Below are 24,040 nucleotides of genomic sequence, written 5' to 3'. Positions count from 1 at the left end.
AATCCCAGGGACGGGGGAGCCTGGTGGGCTGCCGTCTCGGGGGCCGCACAGAGTCAGACACGACTGAAGCGACTTAGCAGCAGCAGCAGCAGATGGACCTCTGGGGAGTCACCGTGGGGGAACTTAGTGCACAAGCCTGCTTGGGTCCTGAGACCACATGGCCCTGCAGGTCCACAGGAGCCGGTCTGGGCTCCACGGTGACGCAGTGTCATGCTTGATGTTGACACAGTGCTCAGCCTTTGCCTGTAGCTAGATTTACTCACCCAGACCTTCACTAGGCACTTAGTTGGCTCTGATTTTTATCTATTTTATAAACCTAAACGAGCATCCAGAGACTTAAATATTTCAGGCCACCCCTGAAGTCCTCTCATCTGAAACGTTTGATGCTTGTCTTGTACCAGACCTGTGCTGGATGCCGGGATTCCTGGGTGAGGGTGTGAGAGGCGGTTTCCTCTCCCTGACCTTCTTGGGTCATGGGGAGTCAGAGAGCCGACCTGGAAATGGCAGGTACAGGTGGGCAAGGAAAGCACGAGAGGCCGGGACCCCGGGGGAACCCATGTACAAGCATACCTCATTGTATTGGGCTTTACTGTGCTCTGTAAACGTTGCATTTTTTACCAGTTAACAAGGTTTCGCTCTGGTACTGGAGAAGACGCTTCAGAGTCCCTTGGCCAGCAAGGAGATTGAACCAGTCAATCCTAAAGGAGATCAACCCTGAATATTCATTGGAAGGACTGGTGCTGAAGCTGAAACTCCCAATATTTTGGTCACTTAATGAGAAGGGCTGACTCATTGGAAAAGACCCTGATGCTGGGAAAGATTGAGGGCAGGAGGAGAAGGGGATGACAGAGAGTGAGATGGTTGGATGGTGTCACTGACTCAATGGGCATATGTGCTAAGTCGCTTCAGTCGTGTCTGACTCTTTGTGACACTCTGGACTGTAGCCCGCCAGGCTTCCCTGTCCATGGGATCCTCCAGGTAAGAATACTGGAGTGAGTTGCCATTTCCTCCTCCAGGGGATCTTCCCAAACCAGGGATGGAACCCACGTCTCTTATGTCTCCTGCGCCGGAAGGCATGCTCTTCACCCCTAGTGCCACCTGGGAAGCCCTGAGTTTGAGCAAAGTCTGGGAGGTGAGTGAAGAACAGGGAAGCGTGGCGTGCTGCATTCTATAGGGTTGCAAAGAGTTGGACACAACTGAGCGATTGAACGACCGTTGTGAAGGACAAATCAATCCGTGCCGTTTTCCAACAGCGTTTGTTCACTTTGTGTCTCTGTGTTACCTTCGGTAACTCTGTCAGTATTTCAGACTTTTCCTTATTGTATTTTGTTACAGGGATCCGTCATCCGTGATCTTTGATGTGACTGTGATAGAAAGATTGCTGACTTGCTGAAGACTTGGATGATGGTTAGCTTTTTCGTAGCAATAACGTATTTTTTAAACTAAACCATGTACATTGTTTATTTAGATATAATGCTATTGCACACTTAATAGACTACAGTGTAGTAGAAACATAACTTTTATAGGTACCATAAAATAAAAAAAATTCATGAGCCTCCCTTTACTGTGATGTTTTCTTGATTGCAGTGGTCTGAACCCGGCCCACAGTATCTCTGGGGTGTGCCTGTAGTAAGGAATTATTGCATCCAATGGATAACGTTTATAAGGCCGTTTATATGTGTATTCCCAAATTACCTGCTATAAAGATTGCAGCAGTTTACACTGGCTGCCTACTCCCTAGCAGTGTGGTTGTCCTGAGCACATTTAATTCCTGGAACATTCTTTCTCTTGAACCAAGATCTGCTTCCTTGAACTATAAAAAGAATAAAACAATGCCCTTTTCAGCAACATGGATGGGCCTAGAGATTATCATACTAAGTGAAGTCAGAGAAAGTCAAATATCGTATGATATCACTTATATGTTGTTGCTCTTGTTCAGTCGCTAAGCTGTGTCCAACTCTTTGCAACACCACGCACTGTAGCCAGCCTGGCTCCCCTGTCCTTTAGTATCTCCCAGACTTTGCTCAGATTCATGTTCATTGAGTCAATGATGCTATCTAACCGTCTCATCCCCTGCCACCCTCTTCTCTTTTTGCCTTCAATCTTTCCCAGCATCAGGGTCTTTTCCAATGAGTTGACTTTTCACGTCAGGTGGCCAAAAGTATTAGAATTTCAGCATCAGTCCCTCCAGTGAATATTCAGGGTCAATTTCCTTTAGGATTGACTGGTTTGATCTCCTTGCTGGTCAAGGGACTTTCAAGAGTATTCCTCAACACCACAATTTGAAAGCATCAGTGTGAAATCTAAAAAAGTGGTACAAATGAACTTGTTTATAAAACAGAAATGGACTCACAGACAAACTTAGGATTACCAAAGGGGAAAGGGGGGATAGATGAATTAGGAGTTTGGCATATTAACATATACGCACTACTATATATAAAATAAACAACAAGGACCTACTGTGTAGTACGGGGAACTCGACTTAATACTCTGTGTAACCTATATGGGAAAAGAATCTGAAAAAGAATAAATATAAGTGTATATGTATAACTGACTCAGTTTGCTATACACTAGAAACTAACACAACATTTTAAGTCAACTATTTGTTGTTCAGTTGCTAAGTCATGTCCAGCTGTTTGCGACCCCATGGCCTGCAGCACACCAGACTCCCCTGTCTTCCACTATCTCCTGGGGTTAGCTGGAATTCACGTCCGTTGCATCAGTGATGCCATCCAACCATCTCACCTCTGTCGTCCCCTTCTTCTCCTGCCCTCAGTCTTTCCCAGCATCAGTCTTTTCCAATGAGTCAGCTCTTTGCAGCAGATGGCCTAAGTATTGGAGCTTCAGCATCAGCATCAATCAACTATACTCCAGTTAAATGAATTTAGAAGGGTCTGCTTCCTTTGGTTTCCACTTGACTGGGTGCTCGCCTTGGGCCTGACCTATGGCAAGTTAGAGAGGCGCCACCTTCGTCTGTCCTCTTGCCCACTGAAGGTCTGAGTGGGCAATTGTTCGTTCGGGTACCCTTTGCTCAGGTAAGGGAGGGGGCACTGGGGTGGAGATTTATCTCAGGCCTGTGGTATTGATTTAGGTACTCAGGTCTCTTTCCGGGAGCCCCTTGGGCATCTTGTGCTGTGATATTGATTCACCATGTTTAATATTTTATTGTGTCTTGAGCCCTGAGAAAGGCTCCGTGCCCAGGGTCTCTTGTCTCAGATGAAGCACAAACAAGAGCTGTAGGAAGGGCCTGGGTGGCACTGGGAGGTGGTCAGAACAGGAAGTGCGGCCCGAGGGGGTGATTTATGTCTTCACTTGTCTCTGGCTGCTCCCAGGGCAGTGCAGGGGGTGGGGGGTGATTCTTGAGGATAAGAGTCTCTCTCTCTCTCTCTCTTTTTTTTTTTTTTTTTTTTTAAAGCAGAGGTGGAAGAGCTGGGTAGGTGATTTTGTGGGTGAACGTGATTATTACTTGGCAGCAGAGATCTGTGGATGGTGTGGGAAGAGAGAGAAGTTCCTGTTATTGTTACTTTGTTAACTTGCATGGATTGAAGAATCCCAAGGCATTGGTGGTGGTGTTTTGGATTCCAAGGCTCTATAATCACTACTGGTTTCAGCAGACAGAAGAGAAGGTACATTGTGAGGGTGGTTATGAGTTCTTTCGAGGGTGCTGGCAGAGATGTGTGCCCTGTCATTTGGATCAGAACTCAGATGTCCCCCTCCTGCCCAGAGAGGCCTCCCCAGGACCGCCTGCCAACCGCCTCCTCAGTTCTGGCTCCCTTGTCCCTGTAGCACTTGGCTCTACTAATGTTTCCCTTTTATTTAAGCGCTTGGTCCCTAATGAAAATAGTTTTCTCAGAGTGGTGCTCACTACTGACCCTCAGTGCCCAGGGCAGAGTCTGGCATGTGGGTGAATGACGGGTCAAGTACGTAAGGGAAAGTCAAGGGCTCAGGAGTCAGGACCGCTGTCCGTAAGGAGGGGAAGGGAGGTGGTGTGTGTCACCACTGATAAAGTTCTCGGGTCCTTTCTGAGAAGCCAAGGCCAGGGACAGTCCAGGGCTGTGCGGGGCCTGAGTCTGAGCTGTGTGACCAGCCACTAGGACCGCTGCACAGTAGATCTTGGAGCAAAGGGTCTTGCTTCCTGTCTTTAAAAAGATTTTTTTTTAATTGTGGTTAAATATAAAATTGATTAGCTTCAACATTGTGTTTTTCTTTTACATTATGGTTTATCACAGGATATGGAATACAGTTCCCTGGGCTGTATATAGTAGGACATTGTAGTTTATCCATCCTATATATAATAGTTTGCATCTGCTGACCCCAGACTCTTAGTACAGTAATTTGTAGATTCACCCATATTGCCGCAAATGGCATCATTTCATTCTCTTCTTTTATGGCTGAATAGTATTCCATCACGGAGAAGGCAATGGCACCCCACTCCAGCACTCTTGCCTGGAAAATCCCATGGACAGAGGAGCCTGGTGGGCTGCAGTCCATGGGGTCGCTAAGAGTCGGACACGACTGAGCGACTTCACTTTCACTTTTCACTGTCACGCATTGGAGAAGGAAATGGCAACCCACTCCAGTGTTCTTGCCTGGAGAATCCCAGGGACGGGGGAGCCTAGTGGGCTGCCGTCTATGGGGTCGCACAGAGTCGGAGACGACTGAAGTGACTTAGCAGCAGTATCTATATATCACATCTTCTTTATCATTCATGTGTTGATGGACGCTTCGTTTGCTTCCATATCTTGGCTATTGTGAATAGTCCAGCTTAGCCATTTAAAAAAAAAAAAAAAAACAAACAACTTATTTGGCTGTGCTGGGACTTAGTTGTGGCATGAGGGATCTAGTTCCCTGACCAGGGATGAAACCTGGGACCACTGCATTGGGAGCATGGAGTCTTAGCCACTGGACCACCACAGGAGTCCCAGCGTAACCTTTTTTAAGTATGCATTTCAGAGCATTAAGCACACTCGTATTGCTGTGCTGCCATTGCCACTGTTCATCTTGAGAATTTACAAATGAAAACTCTGTGCCCATTAAGTACTAACTCCCTACTCCTTCATCCCCCTGGCCCTGGAAACAACCATTCTGCTTCCTGTCTCTAGGACTTTGATGACCTTAGGAGCTTCATGTAAGTGGACTCATGTGGTATGTGTCCTCTGTGTCTGGCTGACTTCACGAGCATAATGTCCTCGAGGTTCATCCATGTCAGAACCTGGAGACAAATTAGGAAATCATCTGCAAATGATTTAAAAGTGCAAAATGGAAACAAAAGTTCATTGATGTCATGGTGTGTGTCGGAGTTTCCTTCCTTTTGAGGCTGAATACTGTGTGTCTGCTTTCTTTTTGAAATCAGATACACAGCGATCGGCGCGTGACTTGAAACCAAGCGCGTGGTGCGTAGAACCAGGAGAGGTGACTGCCAGGAGCCAGGTCCTAGGCAGAGACGGGAGGGGAGGGGAACCGCAGGCAGAGGAGACGGTGGGGCAGGGTCCAGCCCGCAGGTAGGGGTCAGCCTCTGAGTTGACACCTGGGCTGTGAAGAGCTTTTCAGGGCCCTGGAGGAACAGGGCAGTGTTGCTATTTCTCTGTGTCCGGTGGTCTGAGCCATGCTTTGTCCTGTGATGGGTCCAGGCCACGCCAGGCTGTGAGGTACCGATGTATTATTCCATGTCCCTGTGGGTAGGGGCTTCTCAGAGCTATGGCTGCGTTACCCACACACACACATTTTATTTTTGACTGTGGCCATACACATAGAGTTAGTGGTTTTTGCCTGTTTTTAGGAAATGGAAGATATCCAGGAAAGACTCCGGGTGATATGCCTGGACTATTGCAGGAGCTGAATGGATGGGGCAATAATTTGACTCCTTTTGATGTCAGTTCATTGAGATCGGGGGCGGGCTGTCTCTTCTGGTGACTGACAGAGGACTTGCTGTGCGTAGAGGCACCCAGGATGCTGTCCTGCCAGGAGCATTCAGGAGAAGCTCATCAAACCTTTGACCAGGTGGCCTGCTTTTCTTTTTTTTTTAATTGAGGTATAGTCACTTTATAGTTGGAGCAGGCAATGGCACCCCACTCCAGTACTCTTGCCTGGAAAATCCCATGGGTGGAGGAGCCTGGTAGGCTGCAGTCCATGGGGTTGCGAAGAGTCGGACACGACTGAGTGACTTCACTTTCACTTTTCACTTTCATGCATTGGAGAAGGAAATGGCAACCCACTCCAGTGTTCTTGCCTGGAGCATCCCAGGGACAGAGGAGCCTGGTGGGCTGACATCTATGGGGTTGCACAGAGTCGGACACGATGGAAGCGACTTAGCAGCAGCAGCAGCATAGTCACTTTACAATGCTGTGTTATTTTCTGCTGTAGCAGGACGTGAATCAGCCGTATGTTTCCATAGATCCCGTCCCTCTTGGACCCCCGTCCACCCCATCCCACCTGTCCTGGTCACCACAGAGCTCTGAGCGTAGCTCCCTGAGCTGCACAGCTGCTTCCCGTCAGTTATCTGTTTTACACATGGTGCTGTATGTGCGTCAGTCCTAAACTCCCAGTTCATCCCACCGTTGTGCCCACACGCTCGTTCTCTACATCTGCATCTCTGTTCCTGCCCTACACATAGCTCCATCGGTACTGTTTTTCTAGATTCCACATATATGCAGTAATATATATCTGTTTTTCTCTGACTTAGTTCACTCTGTATAACAGATTCTAGGTCCATCCATGACTCTACAAACGACCCAATTTCAGTCCTTTCTATGGCTGAGTAATATTCCAGTGTATATATGTACCACATCTTCTTTATCTAGTCATCCGTCGTCGGAATTTCAGGTGGCCTCTTAATAATGCTCGTGTCCTTGTGGTCTGCCTGTGGACCGCAGAGTGCCTGGCTAGTGTTGTGACTGTTTATGACGGCGTCGGGCAATGTTTTCGTGTTCTGTGTTCCCAGCAGGGTCTGGAAATGAAGGAGAGCAGGAAAACAGAAGAAACAGAGCCAAGCGGTAGCAGCTGAGAGAGGGGATGCTGTGAGAGCCCCGCCCACCGTCGGAGTGGAGATGTCCCAGCAGATGGGGGTTGGGGGGATGGGGTCCCATCGAGGTAGGCAGCGGCACCCCTGCATCACGGGAGCAGATGTGTGTGTGTAGTTTGAGGAAAACTTGGTTAATATTTTGGGTTTGAAAATTTAAAAACAAGCTGATTTTTGAAATTTTAAGGATCATGAATGGAAGCTGTATAGCATAGAGGCATATACACTACCATATGTAAAATAGATAGCCAGTGGAAATTTGCTGTGTGACTCAGGGAACTCAAACTGGGGTTCTGTAACAATCTAGAGGGGTGGGAAAGGGAGGGAGGTTCAAGAGGGAGGGGACCTATGTACACCGATGGCTGATTCATGTCGATGTATGGCAGAAATCAAACTAGTATTGTAAAACAATCATCCTTCAATTAAAAATAAATTTTAAAACAAGGAAGCTGTGACATTTTTTGTTAACAAATGGTGGGATGTGTTTTATAAGAAGTGAGAATGGCAAGTGTGATGCTTTCCGGTTTAAACAAAATCCCTTTCCCGGATGTTCCTCATCTGGGCCAGAATAATTAATTATTGGCCCTGGGGAGGGAAAATGCAGCATACGGGCTCCTCGTGACTTGCCAGGCCATGTCTCATGTCAGGGGGCACCGCACCCTCTGCCCCCACCCCCACCCCGCCCAGTGGTCCAGGTGCAGGCTCTTAACGGAATGCTCTGTCTGTGTTCTTTCTGCCGTGTCGACGCTTATCTCTGCCCTTGACCATGGCTGGCGTTTTAGTTTCTTGTCTTCTGCATCACTGTTTGCTTTGTCTTTGGAGAGAGAGTTTTATTACGGGAGGAAATGTTCCAGGGCGGATCAGATTCATGTCTGGGTGACCTTTGTGCCCGGGCAGCCGAGGAAGTGCCGCCAGCCAGGCCGTTTTTCAAGAACAGAACTTGCTGTGCACTTCAAGGCAAGCCTGGGAGGCAGCCTTGCAGGAGGAAGGTTTCAGAACTGTGTTTTGTGTGCACCTCCTAAGGTCACGCAGGATGAGTGGTCACGCTTGGTTTTGGTTGCCTGCGATTTCTGAGAACAGCACTGGCTGGCCTTTTCCACATGAATTTACACTTGGAAGTGACCGATGGGGGCCCTGGCTGACATTTGTCTTCTGTTGGGACGCGTCCATCACTCGGCTTTTACAATTTCCAATGAAATAACTTTGTTTATGTTCAAATAATGAAACTCCCTGAAGATGTTCTCCCATTAGGGATGTGTTTATTGTTACTTAAAAAAGCCGGCAAGTGCTGAGTCTGACTTTCCGACTTAGTGAATTTGGATGTCAGAAGTCATTTTTGTAAAATGCTTTTAAACTGGGGAGGTTGTTGGAGATCTCACGGTTTTCTGAGTTTCCTCTTTTGGGTTACTTCCTTTTCTGAAATGTATAGAAAGAGTAGATCACTGTTGTATGGTAAGAACTAACATTGTGTTGTAGTCAGTTATGCTTCAAAAACAAACTCATGGAAAAAGAGATCAGATTCGTGGTTACCAGAAGTGGCGGGTGTGGGGGAAGGGGGTCTTCAAAGAAGGTGGTCAAAAGGTACAAACTTCTGGTTATAAGAAATAAATACTAGGGATGTAATGTACAACATGATATGTATCATTATGTATAATGATAATATATGAAATATATAAAAAATATATAGATGAAAGTTTTAAAGATAGTAAATCCTAAGAATTCTCATTACAAGGAAAACTTTTTGTGTTTCTTTTATTTTGTATCTATATGAGATGAAGGAGCACTAAACTTGTGATAATCATTTCATGATATATGTAACCAGATGTAACACAGATAATTTTGCTGTGCATCTTAAATTTATACAGTGCTTTATGTCAATTATATCTCAGTAAAACTGGGAGAAAAAAATAGCCCCTTTTCTCCCTCTTGTAATAATCCTTTTGCACAAAGTTTATTCTTACTTTAAAATTCTGATTGTTTTAATTTAACATACTTCAGAATAAATATTGCCTAAACAAAAAAACATAAAGTTTTTAAGCTGGAAATCAAACTTTTCTCTAGGATTTTTACACATTGCCTAACTTCTGCACAGAGAGTAGGGAGGTTGGGATTGACGTATATACACTATCGATTCTATATATAAAATAGACAAAGAGGGCTTCCCCGGTGGCTCAGACGGTAAAGAGTCTGTTTGCAGTGCAGGAGACCTGGGTTTGATCCCTGGGTTGGGAAGATCCCCTGGAGGAGGAAATGGCTACCCACTGCAGTATTCTTGGCTGGAGAATTCCATGAACAGAGGAGCCTGGCGAGCTACAGTCTATGGGGTCGCAAGAGTCGGACACGGCTGAGCAAGCAACACACACACACACACACACAGTGAGAACCCACTGTATGGCACAGGGAACTCTACTCAGTGCTCTCTGGTGACCTAAATGAGAAGGAAATCCAAAAAAGAGGGGATCTATGTATGTGTATGGCTGATTCGCTTTGCTGTACAGCAGAATAGAACACAACATTGTAAAGCAGCTGTACTCCAAAAACAAAAAAGAAACCATCTGCAGGGGATCTTAGCAAGCATTCAGTTCCGTCTATTCCATTTCAGTGGATGAGTAGAGACGGACTGAAGCAGCTCAGTTTCCAGGTATGGTGACTTTGGTAAATGAGTTTTATTCACTGACTCCTAGATGGTCAGTGGAGATGGCAGAGCGAGAGAGCAGAAGCCTCCTCATGCACATGGAGTCCAGAGTTCTCCTTCCCTGTGGGACTTAGGGGTCTGTCTGGGTATGTCCTCGTCCTTAGGTCACGCTGACTTCACAACAGAAGCTGTCACTGTCCCCGAGGGCTCACTTCTCTGACATCTGCTAGAACCTTGCATGTCTGAGTGGTCTGGGGCTGGGGAGTGATCTGCATTTAAAATATACGAAGGAAATTCAGAGACTGTATAATTTTCTGCCCCATTTTCTTATCCTGCTTTCACTTCTGATTTTACAAAATACATGCACAGGTGGAGGTTAATTATCCAGACTTATGCCTTTTGGAGAAAATTGAAGTATAGTTGATGTACAGCGATTCATGTGTACAGCAAAACAATTCAGTTAGTTTTGTTGTTGTTGAGTTGCTAAGTTGTGTCCGATTCCTTGCGACCCTGTGGACTGCAGCACGCCAGGCTTCCCTGTCCTTCACTCTCTCCTGGGGTTTGCTCAAACTTGTGTCCATTGAGTGAATGATGCCATCCAACAATCTTATCCACTCTTGCCCCCTTCTTTTCCTGCCCTCAGTCTTTCCCAGAATCAGGGATTAATTCAGTATTAATTCAGTTAATACAGGTATATATTCTTTTTCAGATTCTTTTCCATTATAGGTTATTACAGGATATTGACTATAGCTTCCTGTGATATAAAGTAGGTCCTTATTGTTTATTTTATATATTGTTGTGTGTATCTACTAATCCCAAATTCCTAGTTTATCCCTCCTTTCTCCTTTCAGTAACTGTAAGTTTGTTTTCTATGTGAGTCTGTCTCTGTTTTGTAAATAAGTTAATTTCTGTCATTTTTTTTTTAGATTCCACATATAAATGTTGACATATTTATCTTTCTCTCTTTGACTTGCTTCACTTAGTATGATAACCTCTAGGTCCATTCATGTTTCTGCAGATGGCATTAATTCGTTCTTTTTTATGGCTTAGTAATATTCCATTGTATATATGTGCCACATGAACAGTTAGGTTGCTTCCATGTCTTGGCTATTGCGAATAGTGCTGCTGTGAACACTAGATGCATGTATCTTTTTGAATTCGAGTTTTTGTCTGTTCTGGACAGGTGCCTGGGAGTGGGATTGCTGGGTCATATGGTAGCCCTGTTTCTAGGCACCTCTGCACTGTTTTCCATAGTAGCTGAACCAGTTTACATTCCCATCAGCTGTGTAGGAGGCTTCCCTTTTCTCTGCATCTTCTCCAGTTCAGTTCAGTCGCTCAGTTGTGTCCGACTCTTTGCGACCCCATGGACTGCAGCACGCCAGGCCTCCCTGTCCGTCACCAACTCCTGGAGTTCACCCAAACTCATGTCCATTGAGTCGATGATGCCATCCAACCATCTCATCCTCTGTCGTCCCCTTCTCCTCCTGCCTTCAATCTTTCCCAGCATCAGGGTCTTTTCAAATGAGTTAGCTCTTCGCATGAGGTGGCCAAAGTATTGGAGTTTCAGCTTCAGCATCAGTCCTTCCAATGAACACCCAGGACTGATCTCCTTTAGGATGGACTGGTTGGATTTCCTTGCAGTCTAAGGGACTCTCAAGAGTCTTCTCCAACACCACAGTTGAAAAGCGTCAATTCTTCAGCACTCAGCTTTCTTTATAGTCCATCTTCTTCAGCATTTATTATTTGTAGACTTTTGAACGATGCTGTTCTGACGGGCATGCGGTGGTGCCTCATTGTCGTTTGATTTCGTTTCTCTTACAATTGGTGATGTTGGTCCTTTTTTCCTGTATCTGTTGGCTATCTGTATGTCTTCTTTGGAGAAATGTCTTCTCAGGTGTTCTGTCATGCTTTTCTGTTAAAATGTTTTTAAATCTTTACTCTAAAGGTTTTCAAACATGCCCCAAAGTAGTTATGTTTATAATGGTGTACTGACACCCTCCGGGCCCTTTATGCAGGTTTGTTATGATCGAGGTTTGCGCACCTTGCTTTCTGTCTTACTCTCTGAATCTTTTTTTCCCCTGCTGATGTATTTTAAAGCGAATCCTGAAACAATATTCCACCCCTATATATTTCAGCGAACACCTCTGAATCTAGGGCCATTCCTTGTCACTGCAGTAGCATCGATAAACTGATAGAGGAGACTGAGCTCCTTGCTGTCAGCTACACTCCTTACAGACACGGGCTTCTGGCTGCTCCCGGATGCCCCCGTGGATCTGGTTGTTCTCGTGTGTTCAACCAGAAACACGCTGCTCATTTGATTGTTGTGTCTCATATCTTTTTAAAGAAGCATTTGTTTTGTTCTTTGGCTGCGTCAGGTCCTAGGCGCATGCACGCAGGGTTCTTGCTCGTGCTCAGGCCCCAAAGCGTGTGGGCTCAGGAGTTGCAGCACGCACGCTTAGTTGCCCAGTTAGTTGCTTGTGGAATCTTAATTCCCTGTCCAGGACTTGAACCTGCATCCCGTGCATTGCAAGGCAGATTCTTAACCATTGGACCACCAGGGAAGTCCCTCTTCTATCTTTTTTAGTTAAGAAGGTCTCCATCCCTCCATCCCCACTCCACTGTTTCCCCCCACATCATTGACTTGGTGAAGATTTGGGTCAGGTTTTATGCACAGTGTCCCACTGATCTGTTTCCTTCCTCAAGGTATCGCCCCATCCATTTCTTGGTCCTTCATATTTCCTGAAAAATGGATGGTAGTTACAAGGGTTCAGTTGAATCCAGGTTCAGAAAGAAGAATACTGACCAGGTGGCTGTCCTGCATCCTGCCTGGGAGCACATGCCTGCTGGTGTCAGATTCTTAGGGATGCTAAGGTAACTTGATAAGGTCAGGTGACGGCTTCTATTGCATTCTTCCCCGTCAACCTTTCATCTAGTGATTAGGCAATTAAAATCATTGCCTAAATCATTTTTCTCTACATACCCCAAAACGACACTTTTCTAATTGATCAGTACTTTCACAGCTTTCGGTTCGAGCTTGTCTGTGAAGGGCTCTGCTCGCCCTGAGAACATTTAGGAAAGGGAGGGGAAGAATGCTTGCTTCCACCCTCTAGTTGCCTGTCGTTAGTGGAAGTGCCCTGGCTGGCTGCAGCGCTGACGAGTGACTGAAGTGTTTTTGGTCTTGGTTTGGTTTTCTCTTTTGCTTCCTCCCTCCCTTTTTAGTGTCATTTTAAAGTTCATGCTCCCCGTTCCCAACACTTTATTATGCAAATTTCCAGACTCGCTGAAATGTTGAAAGGATTATACAGTGAGGAATTCTCCAGGCAAGAATATTGGAGTGGGTTGCCATTCCCTTCTCCAGGGGATTTTCCCAGCCCAGGGATCAAACCCAGGTCTTCTGCACTAGAGGTAGGTTCTTTACCATCTGAGCCACCAGGAAAGCCCCTTCCCTTATGCATTCTATGGGTTTGGTTAATTGCTGTCTTTTTTGGATACTCAGATGGTGCCACCTTCTGCCCGTGAGAACCCCTTCCTGTGTCTTCTGTGACTTGTCTGGCTCCTTTTTTTATTTATTAATTATTTTTAGCTGTACAAAGTACAGTTGTCTGTTGTAACTCGAGGGCTCTCTCTACCTGTGGTGAGTGACGGCTACTCTGCCGCGGTGCTTGGGCTTCCTATTGCGGTGGCTTCTCTTGTGGAGCACACGCTGTAGACCTCAGCAGTTGTGGTGCATGGGCTTAGTTGCTCCGAGGCATGTGGGTCTTCTCGGACAAGGGGTCAAACCTGTATCCCCTGCATTGGGAGATGGATTTCTTATCCCTGGACCACCAGGGATGCCCCTCATCCATCTTTGAGTGATTCCTCGCTCTCTGCCAACAAGATGTTAAATGCGTATCTAGTGTATTTTGCCAACAAAAGTCCGTTTAGTCAAAGCTATGGTTTTTCCAGTAGTCATGGATAGATGTGAGAGTTGGACTATAAAGAAAGCTGAGCACCGAAGAATTGATGCTCTTAAACTGTGGTCTTGGAGAAGACTCCTGTGAGTCCCTTGGACTGCAAGGAGATCCAACCAGTCTATCCTAAAGGAAATCAGTCCTGAATATTCATTGGAAGGACTGATGCTGAAGCTGAAACTCCAATACTTTGGCCACCTGTTGCGAAGAACTGACTCATTTGAAAAGACCCTGGTGCTGGGAAAGATTGAAGGCGGAAAGAGAAGGGGACGACAGAGGATGAGATGGTTGGATAGCATCACCGGCTTGATGGACATAAGTTTGAGTAAGCTCTTTAGGAGTTGGTGATGGACAGGGAGGCTGGGTATGCTGCAGTCCATGGGGTCGCTAAGAGTCGGACACGACTGAACGACTGAACTGAACAGTACATTTCCTGCCTCCTGCCTGGAATCAGCCCTTCTTCCAGGTCGCCCTGGTTCCTTTGCATGGGGAATGGTGTTTAGGGATCACAGTCTGGGGTGTGGGCTTGCTTATTGTCACTGGGTTGTCATTGCCTCTGCTGCTAAGTCGCTTCAGTCGTGTCTGACTCTGTGCGACCCCATAGACGGCAGCCCACCAGGCTCCCCCATCCCTGGGATTCTCCAGGCAAGAATACTGGAAGTGGGTTGCCATTTCCTTCTCCAGTGCGTGAAAGTGAAGTTGCTCAGTCAGGTCCGACTCTTGGCGACACCATGGACCGCAACCCACCAGGCTCCTCCATCCATAGGATTTTCCAGGCAAGAGTACTGGAGTGGGGTGCCATTGCCTTCCCCCGTCATTGCCTCTAAGGGTCTCAAATAGGGTGAGCCAAGAAGTACATGAAAGAAAAGAAAAAAGAGATATGAAAAAGGAAAATAAATCATGAATTCATACTTAGCTTTCTAATTCAACTGTAAAATCACGTAGTTGTAGCTTTGATTTTATATTTGCTTTTCCCTTGATATTCACTGAAAATCTTGCTTTCTAACAATATTCACAGAGTTATTTTGTATGTATTGTACATGCACACACATGTCTTTAAGTAGTATGAATACTGCTATTAAGAATAAGAGTAGTGAGAGAAAGTAAATTTTTTGCAGCTCTATTTGGCCTTAGAATATATTTAACTATGGATGTATAGTCAAAATGGGCTTCCCAGGAGGCGCTAGTGGTAAAAGAACCACCACCCCAGTGCAGGAGATGTAAGAGGCTGGGGTTCGATTTTGATCCCTGAGGCAGGAAGATCTCCTGGAGGAGGGCATGGCAACCCCCTCCAGTGTTCTTACCTGGGAAATCCCATGGACATAGGAGCCTGATGGGCTGCGGTAGGATTGCAGAGTTGGACATGACTGAAGCAGCTTAACATGCATGCACGTATAGTCAAAATCGTGTTTAAAAAAGTTATTTTCTCCGTGCAGTCATATCGGTAATTATTTTAATAACCTGATAAACAGAAATTCATTTTTCATTGTTAAGGATTGTATTTTTTTCCCTTTATGACTTACCTCAACTAAAAAATGCAAAACGTGTTCGTGATTAATCAAATCTATAAATCTCTGAAAACAAAATATTTGTATTTAGAGAAGCCGTGCTCCCCAGCCTTTCTTTTTTATGAAGGTCACATGTATTCTGTTCTGTGCTTTGCCTTTTTCACATGTCAGCATATCCTAGAAATCTTTCCATATCAGAGAGTAGAGACTTTCTTCCTCTTCCACTTCTTCCTCCTCTGTTTTCTTTCTCTGTCTCCTTTGTTTCAGTCTTTCATTGCCTAGAACTACCATAATTTATTTAACCTGTTCTCTGCTGGTGGCTATTTCTATTGTTTTCAAATTTCAGCCTGACAAATAATGTCCCAATGAATAAATTGGTAGATTCCTAGAAATGGTATCGTTGCATCAGTGGTTTAATTAGATATTATTAAATTTCCTTTTCTCCATTGGGGTTGCATTATAAGTTTTTAAAAGCCCAGTCAGCAATGGATGAAAGTTTCTGTTTTCCCAAACTTGTTTTCATATCAAACTTACGGGTTTTGCCAACCTGACAGGTAAGACCTGGTGTTGTTCCATAGTATTAATTTGCGGTTTTTTTTGGTATGAAAAAGTTGAACATCTTTCATTTTAAGGACTGTTTTTAGAAACTATTTATTCCTAATCATATTTACTTAGTTTTTCATTGCATTGTCCTTTTTTCCTCTTCAATTTTTAGGTGCTGTCTGTGTATTAGGAATTTAAGCCCTTTATTGGAGATGTGAAATTACAAAATCTCTCCTCAGTTTCTCATGTAGTGGGATTTAGAACTCCTTTGTTTTATACTTTCTGATTTTGAGTTACGGCTGGAAGATTTCCTCATTCTCAAGTTACTCAGGAATCCACTCGTGTTTCCTTCAATTACTTGTAAACTAATTTCTTTCTCTCAGTGTTTCAAAGCTCTCTCTCTGTGTCTTCTTTCTTGCAACATTTCTGATAGGATATCTACTATCATTCTTATCTTTTTTCATCTGTAAATTTTTTTTTCCTTCTTTATCACTGGTTTTCACCAGTTTATTTATGGTTTGCTTTTCTGCAATTTTCTTTAAGGAGTGTACTACTTGGGGCTTATTGAGAATCTTGAATCTGTTTATCAAACTTAAAAACATTTTAGCCATTATTTCTTCAGATTTTTTTCTGCACATGTACTTAAATTTTTTTCCTATTCTCCCCCAGGAGACCGTTCTCTCCCAGGAAACTGGGGCCTCCATTGAAGGGATTCCAGGCTGTCTGTTGCTGCCCCGCAGCTCACTGATGCTCTGGCCTTTCGGTTTCGTTCATCCTTTTTCTCCTGTTTCTCATTTCAGAGTTTTTATTTGCTATCAAGTGTCCTTTTTCCCCTGCAATGTCCAATTTGCTTTTAATCTCATTAGCATATTTCTGATTTCAGACTCTGTTTTCCATCCCAAAAAGTTTGACTTGCATTTTTTTTTTTTTGTATCTTTCATTTAGTTCCTCACCATCCGCATGCTTTCCTCTGCTTTTTGAGCTCATGAAGTATAACAGCTCTCATGTCTTTGTCTACCAATTTTTTTAAATCTATGTCATTTCTGGTCTAATTATTTTTCTTTTGTTTACGTAGGTCAAAATTTCCTGCATCTTTGCTACTATCCCTGCTTCCATTTTTTAAATTAATTAATTTTTATTTTTGCCACACCTTGCACCATGGGGGGTTTTAGTTTCCCAACCAGGAATTGAACCCACACCCCTGCATTGCAAGGACAGAATCTTAGCCACTGGACCACCAGGGAAGCCCCCCTGCTTCTATCTCTGAGAAGTGTTTCTAATGACACTAATACAAGGACATTTTAGTGACTCTTGCAGTTGTAAATTAAAAATCTATTTTCAGTGTCAAGGAAGTTGTTTTGCATTTACTGCAAGTAATTTTAGGGACTCATTCTAATTTAAAGGCAAAAAGGGGTAAAGAAATTATGTAAAAAGATAGGTTTAGAGCTTATTTTCTTAAACTGTATAGTGAAAAATCTATACAGGTTTAAAAAAAAATCATGATGATGTGACATTCTTGTTTGTTCCTATAAAGATACTCCTTCAGACAATGTGGATTAGGTAGTATTAGAGCATCCACTTTAGGAATGTGAGATTTCTGAAAGTTAAAGCTTTGGTCCAAACCTCCTAACTGTCATTTGCGATTTTTAATAGAATCTTTGCCTCTGAGTTTCTCTATGTAGGATGAATGTCAAGTGGAATTTGGGAATGACACTGTGTTGACTGTTAAACTTTTTAATTTTTTAAAATTTATTTTTAACTAGGGGAAAATTGCTTTACAATGTTGTGTTGGTTTGTGCTGTACAACAATGCAAATCAGCCATACTTGTACATATATCCCTTCCCTCTTGAGCCTCAACTACTGCAAAAGAACAAATCTGAAGGATGTCCATTGCAATGCCCATGTCATTGTAAATTAGGATCCAGGGAGCCGAAGAAGATAGTTAACTCAGTTGGAGATTTACTCTGCAGATACACAGTTACTATTTAAAACTGAAGCTGGGGTCCAGTTATTTACGGCTGTGTTCGTGCAGAAGCTGTTAAGTATAGACAATGAAATGCTTGTTTGATTTCCTGAAAACACCTCTGGGGAAAACCTGAGAATAAATACAGTGTGTGAATTTCAAAGTGACTCAGCTTGAGCCCCAGGCTCCCGTCTCCTCTAGAAAGAGCTAGAAGAACAGGCCTCCAGGTTGCTCTTGTCTGCACTTTAGATTTCTCACCTAGAAGATGGAAATAGCAATACCTTTCTTGCGATCCTTTTTTTTTATGAAGATAAACAAGGTTAAGTGTACAGAATACCTAACAAAGTGCCTGACTGGTGCTAGGCCTTCAGAAAATGTCCTGTGTCTGCAGCTATAGCTGTTCTTTCTTAGACCATCAAGTTGGTTATTTATAAACCCGTTGACGTAATTTGTTTTGTGGTCATAATTGATGTTTCTAACACTGTATTTTAGATTTGCATTTGTTGTTCAGTTGCGAAGTTGTCTCCGACTCTTTGCGACCCCATGAACTGCACACACCGGGCTTCCCTCTCCTTCACTGTCTCCTGGAGTTTGCTCAACCTCGTGTCCATCGTGCAGATGATCCCATCCGACCATCTCATCCTCTGTCAGCCACTTCTCCTCCTGCCTTCAATCTTTCCTACCATCAGGGTCTTTCCCAATGAGTTGGCTCTTTGCATCAGGTGGCCCCAGTAGCTTCAGCTTTAGCATCAGTCCTTCCAATGATTATTCAGGGCTGATTTCCCTTAGGATTGACTGGTTTGATCTCCTTGCTGTCGAAGGGACTCTCAAGTCTTCTCCAGCACCACAGTTCGAAAGCGTCAATTCTTAGGTGCTCAGCCTTCTTTGTGGTCCACCTCTCCCATCCATACATGACTACTGGAAAAACCAGAGTTTTTGACTATAGTTTTGCATGTGCGGTGCTATGCTAAGTCACTCAGGCATGTCCGACTCTTTGCAACTCCATGGACTGTAGTCCACCAGGCTCCTCTGTCCATGGGATTCTGCAGGCAAGAATACTGGAGTGGGTTGCCATAGGCATTTACAGATCTGATTTTTGACTTCTTGTGTGGGTGATGTTTAAGATCCACTGAACTTGAATTTTCTTAGAAAAGAGAAAAGGCTTTTTCTGTAACATTAGGGGCCTTGATGAAACAAAGTATACTTTTGCTAATTGAACTTCTGTTGCAATCCACAGTGTTTCTGTACCTTTGGGTTTTAGAACCTGCTGTGCCTGTGTGCCAGGTTACTTCAGTGTGTCTGACTCTTTGGGACCCCATGGACTGTGACCTGCCAGGCTCCTCTGTCCATGGGATATTCCAGGCAAGAATACTGGAGTGGGTTGCCATTCCCTTCTTCAGGGGATCTTCCCAACCCATGGTTCCAACTCGAGTCTCCTGAGTCTCCTGTATTGCAAACGGATTCTTTACCCCTGAGCCACTAGGGAAGCCATTAACCTGCTAGGACTACCTTAACAAAGTATCACAGACTGCATGGCTTAAACCAGGGGTCCCCAACCTCTGGGCTATGGACTGGTATCCATCCATGGCCTTTCAGGAACCAGGCTGCAGAGCAGGAGGTGAGTGGCAGGTAAGCAAGCAAAGTTTCATCTGTATTTACAGCCGCTGGCCATCGATCACATTACTGCCTTAGCTCTGCCTCCTGTCAGATCAGCAGTGGCATTAGGGTCTCATAAGAATGCAAACCCTACTGTGAATGGCACATATGAGGGACCTAGGTTGCTTGTTCGTTACGAGAGTCATCCCCAAGCCATCTCCCACCCCCAACCCCACAGGTCTATGGAAAAAAAGTCTTCCACAGAATCGGTTTTTGGTGCTAAAAAGGTTGGGGACTTCTGGCTTAAGCTGTAGGAATTTATTTTCTCAGTTCTGGAGGTTGGAAGTCCAAGATCAAGCGGCCAGCAAGGTTAGTTTCTCCTGAGGCCTCTCTCCCTGGCGTGCAGATGGCTACCTCCTGTGGGTCCTCAGGGCTGCACCCCAAGTGTTTATTCCTCTTCTTAGGTGGACCAGTCCTGTGCAATTAATAGGTAGACCTAATTTAACCTTTTGTGGTGGTTGTTTAGTTGCTAAGTTGTGTCCAACTCTTTTGTGAACCCCTGGACTCCTTGGGATTTCCCAGGCAAGAATACTGGAGTGGGTTGCCACTTCCTTCTCCAGGGAATCATCTTGACCCAGGGATCAAACCCACATCTCCTGCGTTGGCAGGCGGATTCTTTACCACGGAGCCACCAGGAAAGCCCACATTTCTTATTTGCGCCTCTCTTTATTTTTCATCACTAATATGTCTGTAATAGGGTGGTTTTCAAACCTTTCTTTGACCTTGACCCACAGACAGGAATATATTTATGTGTTTCTGCATAATTCTAGCAAATATTTTCTAAGTCAGTTGTTGCCCTTATAAAGTGGTATGGGGACTTTCTTGGATGTCCATTGCTTAACACTTCACACTTCCAATGCAGGTTCGATTCTGGATTGGAGAACTATTAATAAGATCCCACATGCCTCCAAAAAGTAAAAAAAAAAAAAAAAAAAAAAAAATTGGCATGTTTATAAAAATAGCTGTTTTCTGATGGGCCACTTCGTAAGCTGAAAAACACACCTGCCACATGTGGTCCAAGCTTTGCCGTGTGATATACGTTAAGCGATTTTCCTTTTTGGCCCTTTGAGGTCGCGGGCGTGCAGTCGGTTTGCAATGGTTTACGGTATTTTTGACCCTCATCATAAGACTTTCCTGCAGAGGAAATTAGAGTTCGGAAAATTTCTCTGCCATTTGGCACCTTTTGTAGGAAGTAGAAGACAGTTTGGGTGGGAAAGTTCCAGCATGGTGTTTGTTTTTGCCGGAGAGACACACAGCTGAGTCAGATTAGGACAGGCTGACCGATTTCACCGCCACCTCCCCTGACCTCCGCTCAGTGATGGATGTTACATTCGGGCTTACTTTCTGTCTCAAGGTGTGAGCTTAGTTTTGCTCCCGAGTGGTCTTCTGTTGTCATAAGGCTTCTCCTGGGGAGGCAGAAGAAGTTTTTAAAGGGATGGAAGTCTCGTTTTGGGGAGGATATGGCCTCAAATCTTAATTCCACGTGATACACTGTGTTGGGGCTCTGTTGGAGTTTTACCCACGCTGTCTGTGGTCAGCAGGTGGGAGGCATGCATGGTTTCTCAGCTAGCAGTTGGCCCCGTGAGCTTAGGAGCAGCATCAGTGAAAAGCTGTCTCATGTCATCCCTGAAGACGGACTTGGGAAGATGGGGTGGTGGGCAGAGTGTTTGCTCTCTGTGCACAGAGTAACCTTTTTAGTGTCAAGACCTAGGAAGTACTGGACCAGAGGATGATGAAAATGTTACTTGAAAATGCAGCTTATTACTGGAGGGACCCCAGGGCACTTCAGGTTTGCAGAGTGAGCTCGCACCCTGGTGTGCCTTTCGTCGGATACCTGTGACCTTGGAGATAGAGCTGACCCCCTTTCCTCTCGCAGCCTTCGTTTGACATCAGTGAGGCTGTGCCCGGAACAGAACGGTCACAGAGCCAGTCCTGGCCCCTCTGTTCCTCCTCAGTCCTCCAAGTCATTTTTCCTTTTTTTTCTGGGGAAGGTGTTGGAGGGGTAAATTAGGAAGAATATGAAAACATATGGCAAAAGATTGAAGACCAGTACAGATACTCTTTTCCCATGTATTCCTCACCCTTTGTTTTTTTTGTTTTGTTTTGTTTTTGAGCTTTTTATTTTGTATTGGGGTATGTTGTGAGAGCTTCAGGTGGACAACAGAGGGACTCAGCCATACATAATGCACGCAACCACTCTCCCCCAAGCTCCCCCCCACCCAGGCCGCCACATAACATTGAGCAGAGTTCCCTGTGCTCCACAGTAGGTCCTTGTTCGTTCCCCATTTTAAATAAACTGTGTGCATGTCCATCCCAGACTTCCTGACTATCCCTTCCCCTCCTCCCTTCTCCTGTTTTGCTTGTTGTTTTTTTTGTTGTGTTTTTTAAATATTCTGACCAGTTGATTTTACTATGATGGAGAATAAAAGCTAAATAAAGATCTATAAGGGGAAGTATGAATTAGGAGTTTAGGGTTAGTATTTACATACTTCTATATATAAAATAAATAAGCAACAAGGATATACTGTATAGCACAGGGAACTCAATACTGTGTAATAACCTAGATGGGAAAATAATCTGAAAAAGAATAGATATATGCCTATGTATAACTGATTCACTTAGCTGTACGCCTGAAACTAACACAATATTGTAAATCAAACATACTCTGATTTGAAATAAAAATTACATAAAAAAAGATCTAGAGAGAGAAAACCTTAAAGGTCTAGAGAAGAGAGGAGAGCCGACCACCCAGGGAGCCCATGAACATAAGTTTATGGATGCAGTGGCCCCGAGACTCTCTCCTGCGATGAACTGTCCCCACAGTTGAACTGTCCATCACAGATGAACTTAGACACTGTCCCCTCCCCACAAAGACTCCGTTTGCCAGCCCACGGGGTTTAGGGGGTGTCCTGGTAAGTGATAGCTGTGTGGGTGCCCACTGAAGACAGTGGATGAGCGGACAAGGAGAGTGCAGCCAGGCTTGTAAATGAGACTTGCATCTCAGCGTTGAATGTGAGGAACCAGGCAGACGCTGTGGGTCTTCACTTCAGGGGGACATTGTTTCAAGGCGTCAAGAGAGTCCTGTTGCAGAGCCTGGAAATATGTGGGCTTTTTTGTTTGTTTGTTTTTTGGAGGTTGAAGTTTTTAAACTTTTGTTTTGGAAGAGCTGGGGGTTCTCAGTTGCTGCTAGGGATAAAGAACCCGCCTGCCAATGCAGGAGACATAAAGAGACATGGGTTCAATCCTTGGGTCAGGAAGATTCCTTGGAGGAGGAAATGGCAACCAGTTATAGTATTCTGGCCTGGAGAATCCCTTGGACAGAGGAGCCTGTCAGGCTACAGTCCGTAGGGTCACAAAGAGACAGACATGACTGAAGCAATTTAGCATGCACATACGAAGAAGTAGCATCGTATCTGCCTAAAGTAGACGTCCTGGATGATGTAGTCAAGGAAGTTCCCTTAATCCAACTTAAGCCAATGTCCTTTGAGTACCAGCAGAAGCACTGGTGCATATTGAGGCTGTATTCCAGTTTGAGCAGAGCTGGCCACAGTGAGACCCCGGCCAGATTCTCTCTGGTGGCTCCTGTAGAGCTGCTGGTGGCCCGTGGTGCTTCTCAGCTGCAACAAGGCAAGGAGGTGGAAACGTGTGGCTTGAGGCTGTTGTTTCACAGCGGTCTCTCCTGTAAGAGGAGTAGGGAGCCTGCAGGGCCAGGGGCTTCCTGTTTGGGTAGGAAGTGGAGATGTGACCACTTATCCCAAGTGGGCTGCTGCTTGGGTTTATGATCCAAAAGAGCAAGATGGGAGGTGGACTCACTGAGAGCTGGATGGGGTCACTGGTGGTGAATGGTGTCTTTCCCCTCCCCCCACATTCAGATGTGTGCAAGCCCTCCCCCCACCAGTGTGATGGTATTTGGAGGTGGGCCCTTTGGGAGGGGATTCAGTTCAGATGAGGCCATGAGGGTGGGGTCCCGTGTTGTGGTTAGTGTCCTTAGCAGAAGGATGAGAGTCTGCTTTAGTGATGACCAGAGAATGTTGCTTGTTAGGCATGGATGCGATGCCATGCCTAACATTTGGAGAATAGGGGGGAAAAATACCATTGTGTTTTGGGTGTTCTTTTTTTTTTGGGGGGTGGTGTGGGGAGAGGCTCACCAAGTAGCAGGTGGGAACTTAGTTCCCCGACCAGGAGTTGAACCCACATACCCTGCACTGGAAGCACAGACTCTTAACCTTTGGGCTGCCAGGGAAGTCCCTAAATAACCACTGTTTCAGGTCTCACTTTTCCTTATGAGGTATTCTCTTAGGTTCTTCTTTTCACTCCCTCCCGAAGTGCACATCAGAACTCGCCACAGGCACCCCAAACCCACAGGTCCAGGGTGAGCTCTCTGGCAGTTTTGTTGTTTGTGTCTTTTTTTTTTTTTTTTGGCGGTTTTACGCATGGGGTGTTTGTAAGGTCTTCACGAGTGTCCACGTTCTGGGGAGAGGAAGACCGTAAATAATATAGAGGAAGGTCGGCTTAGCACTGTGAGTGTGCGGTTTCTGGTTCTGCGGGTCCTGCCGCCTCTCCCGCTGCCTGGGTTACTCTGCACTCTCGTCCTCCAGCCCTTCACCTCTCTGAGGCTGAGGTGTCTCCTGCTTCCCATTTGAACAAACCTGCCCTCCTAGCTGGGGCATCACCTGTTTCCACACTAGATGTACCAGAGTCACAGGTGCCTCTTCTAGTCCAGGACTGAGCTTGCTTCAAGTCCTGGACTTTATCAGTAGGGCCTG

General features: G+C 45.1%; 1 protein-coding gene across 2 annotated transcripts in view; it reads left to right on the top strand.

The window, feature by feature from the left end:
• Nucleotides 1-24,040, top strand: part of TBC1D8 (TBC1 domain family member 8) — a 139,793-nt gene that overhangs the window by 54,619 nt on the left and 61,134 nt on the right. The gene's annotated exons all lie outside the window — the stretch shown is intronic.

Source organism: Bubalus kerabau, chromosome 11 (assembly GCF_029407905.1).
Source record: "Bubalus kerabau isolate K-KA32 ecotype Philippines breed swamp buffalo chromosome 11, PCC_UOA_SB_1v2, whole genome shotgun sequence".
Taxonomy (NCBI): Eukaryota; Metazoa; Chordata; class Mammalia; order Artiodactyla; family Bovidae; genus Bubalus; species Bubalus kerabau.
This window is presented reverse-complemented; position numbering and strand designations above follow the sequence as displayed.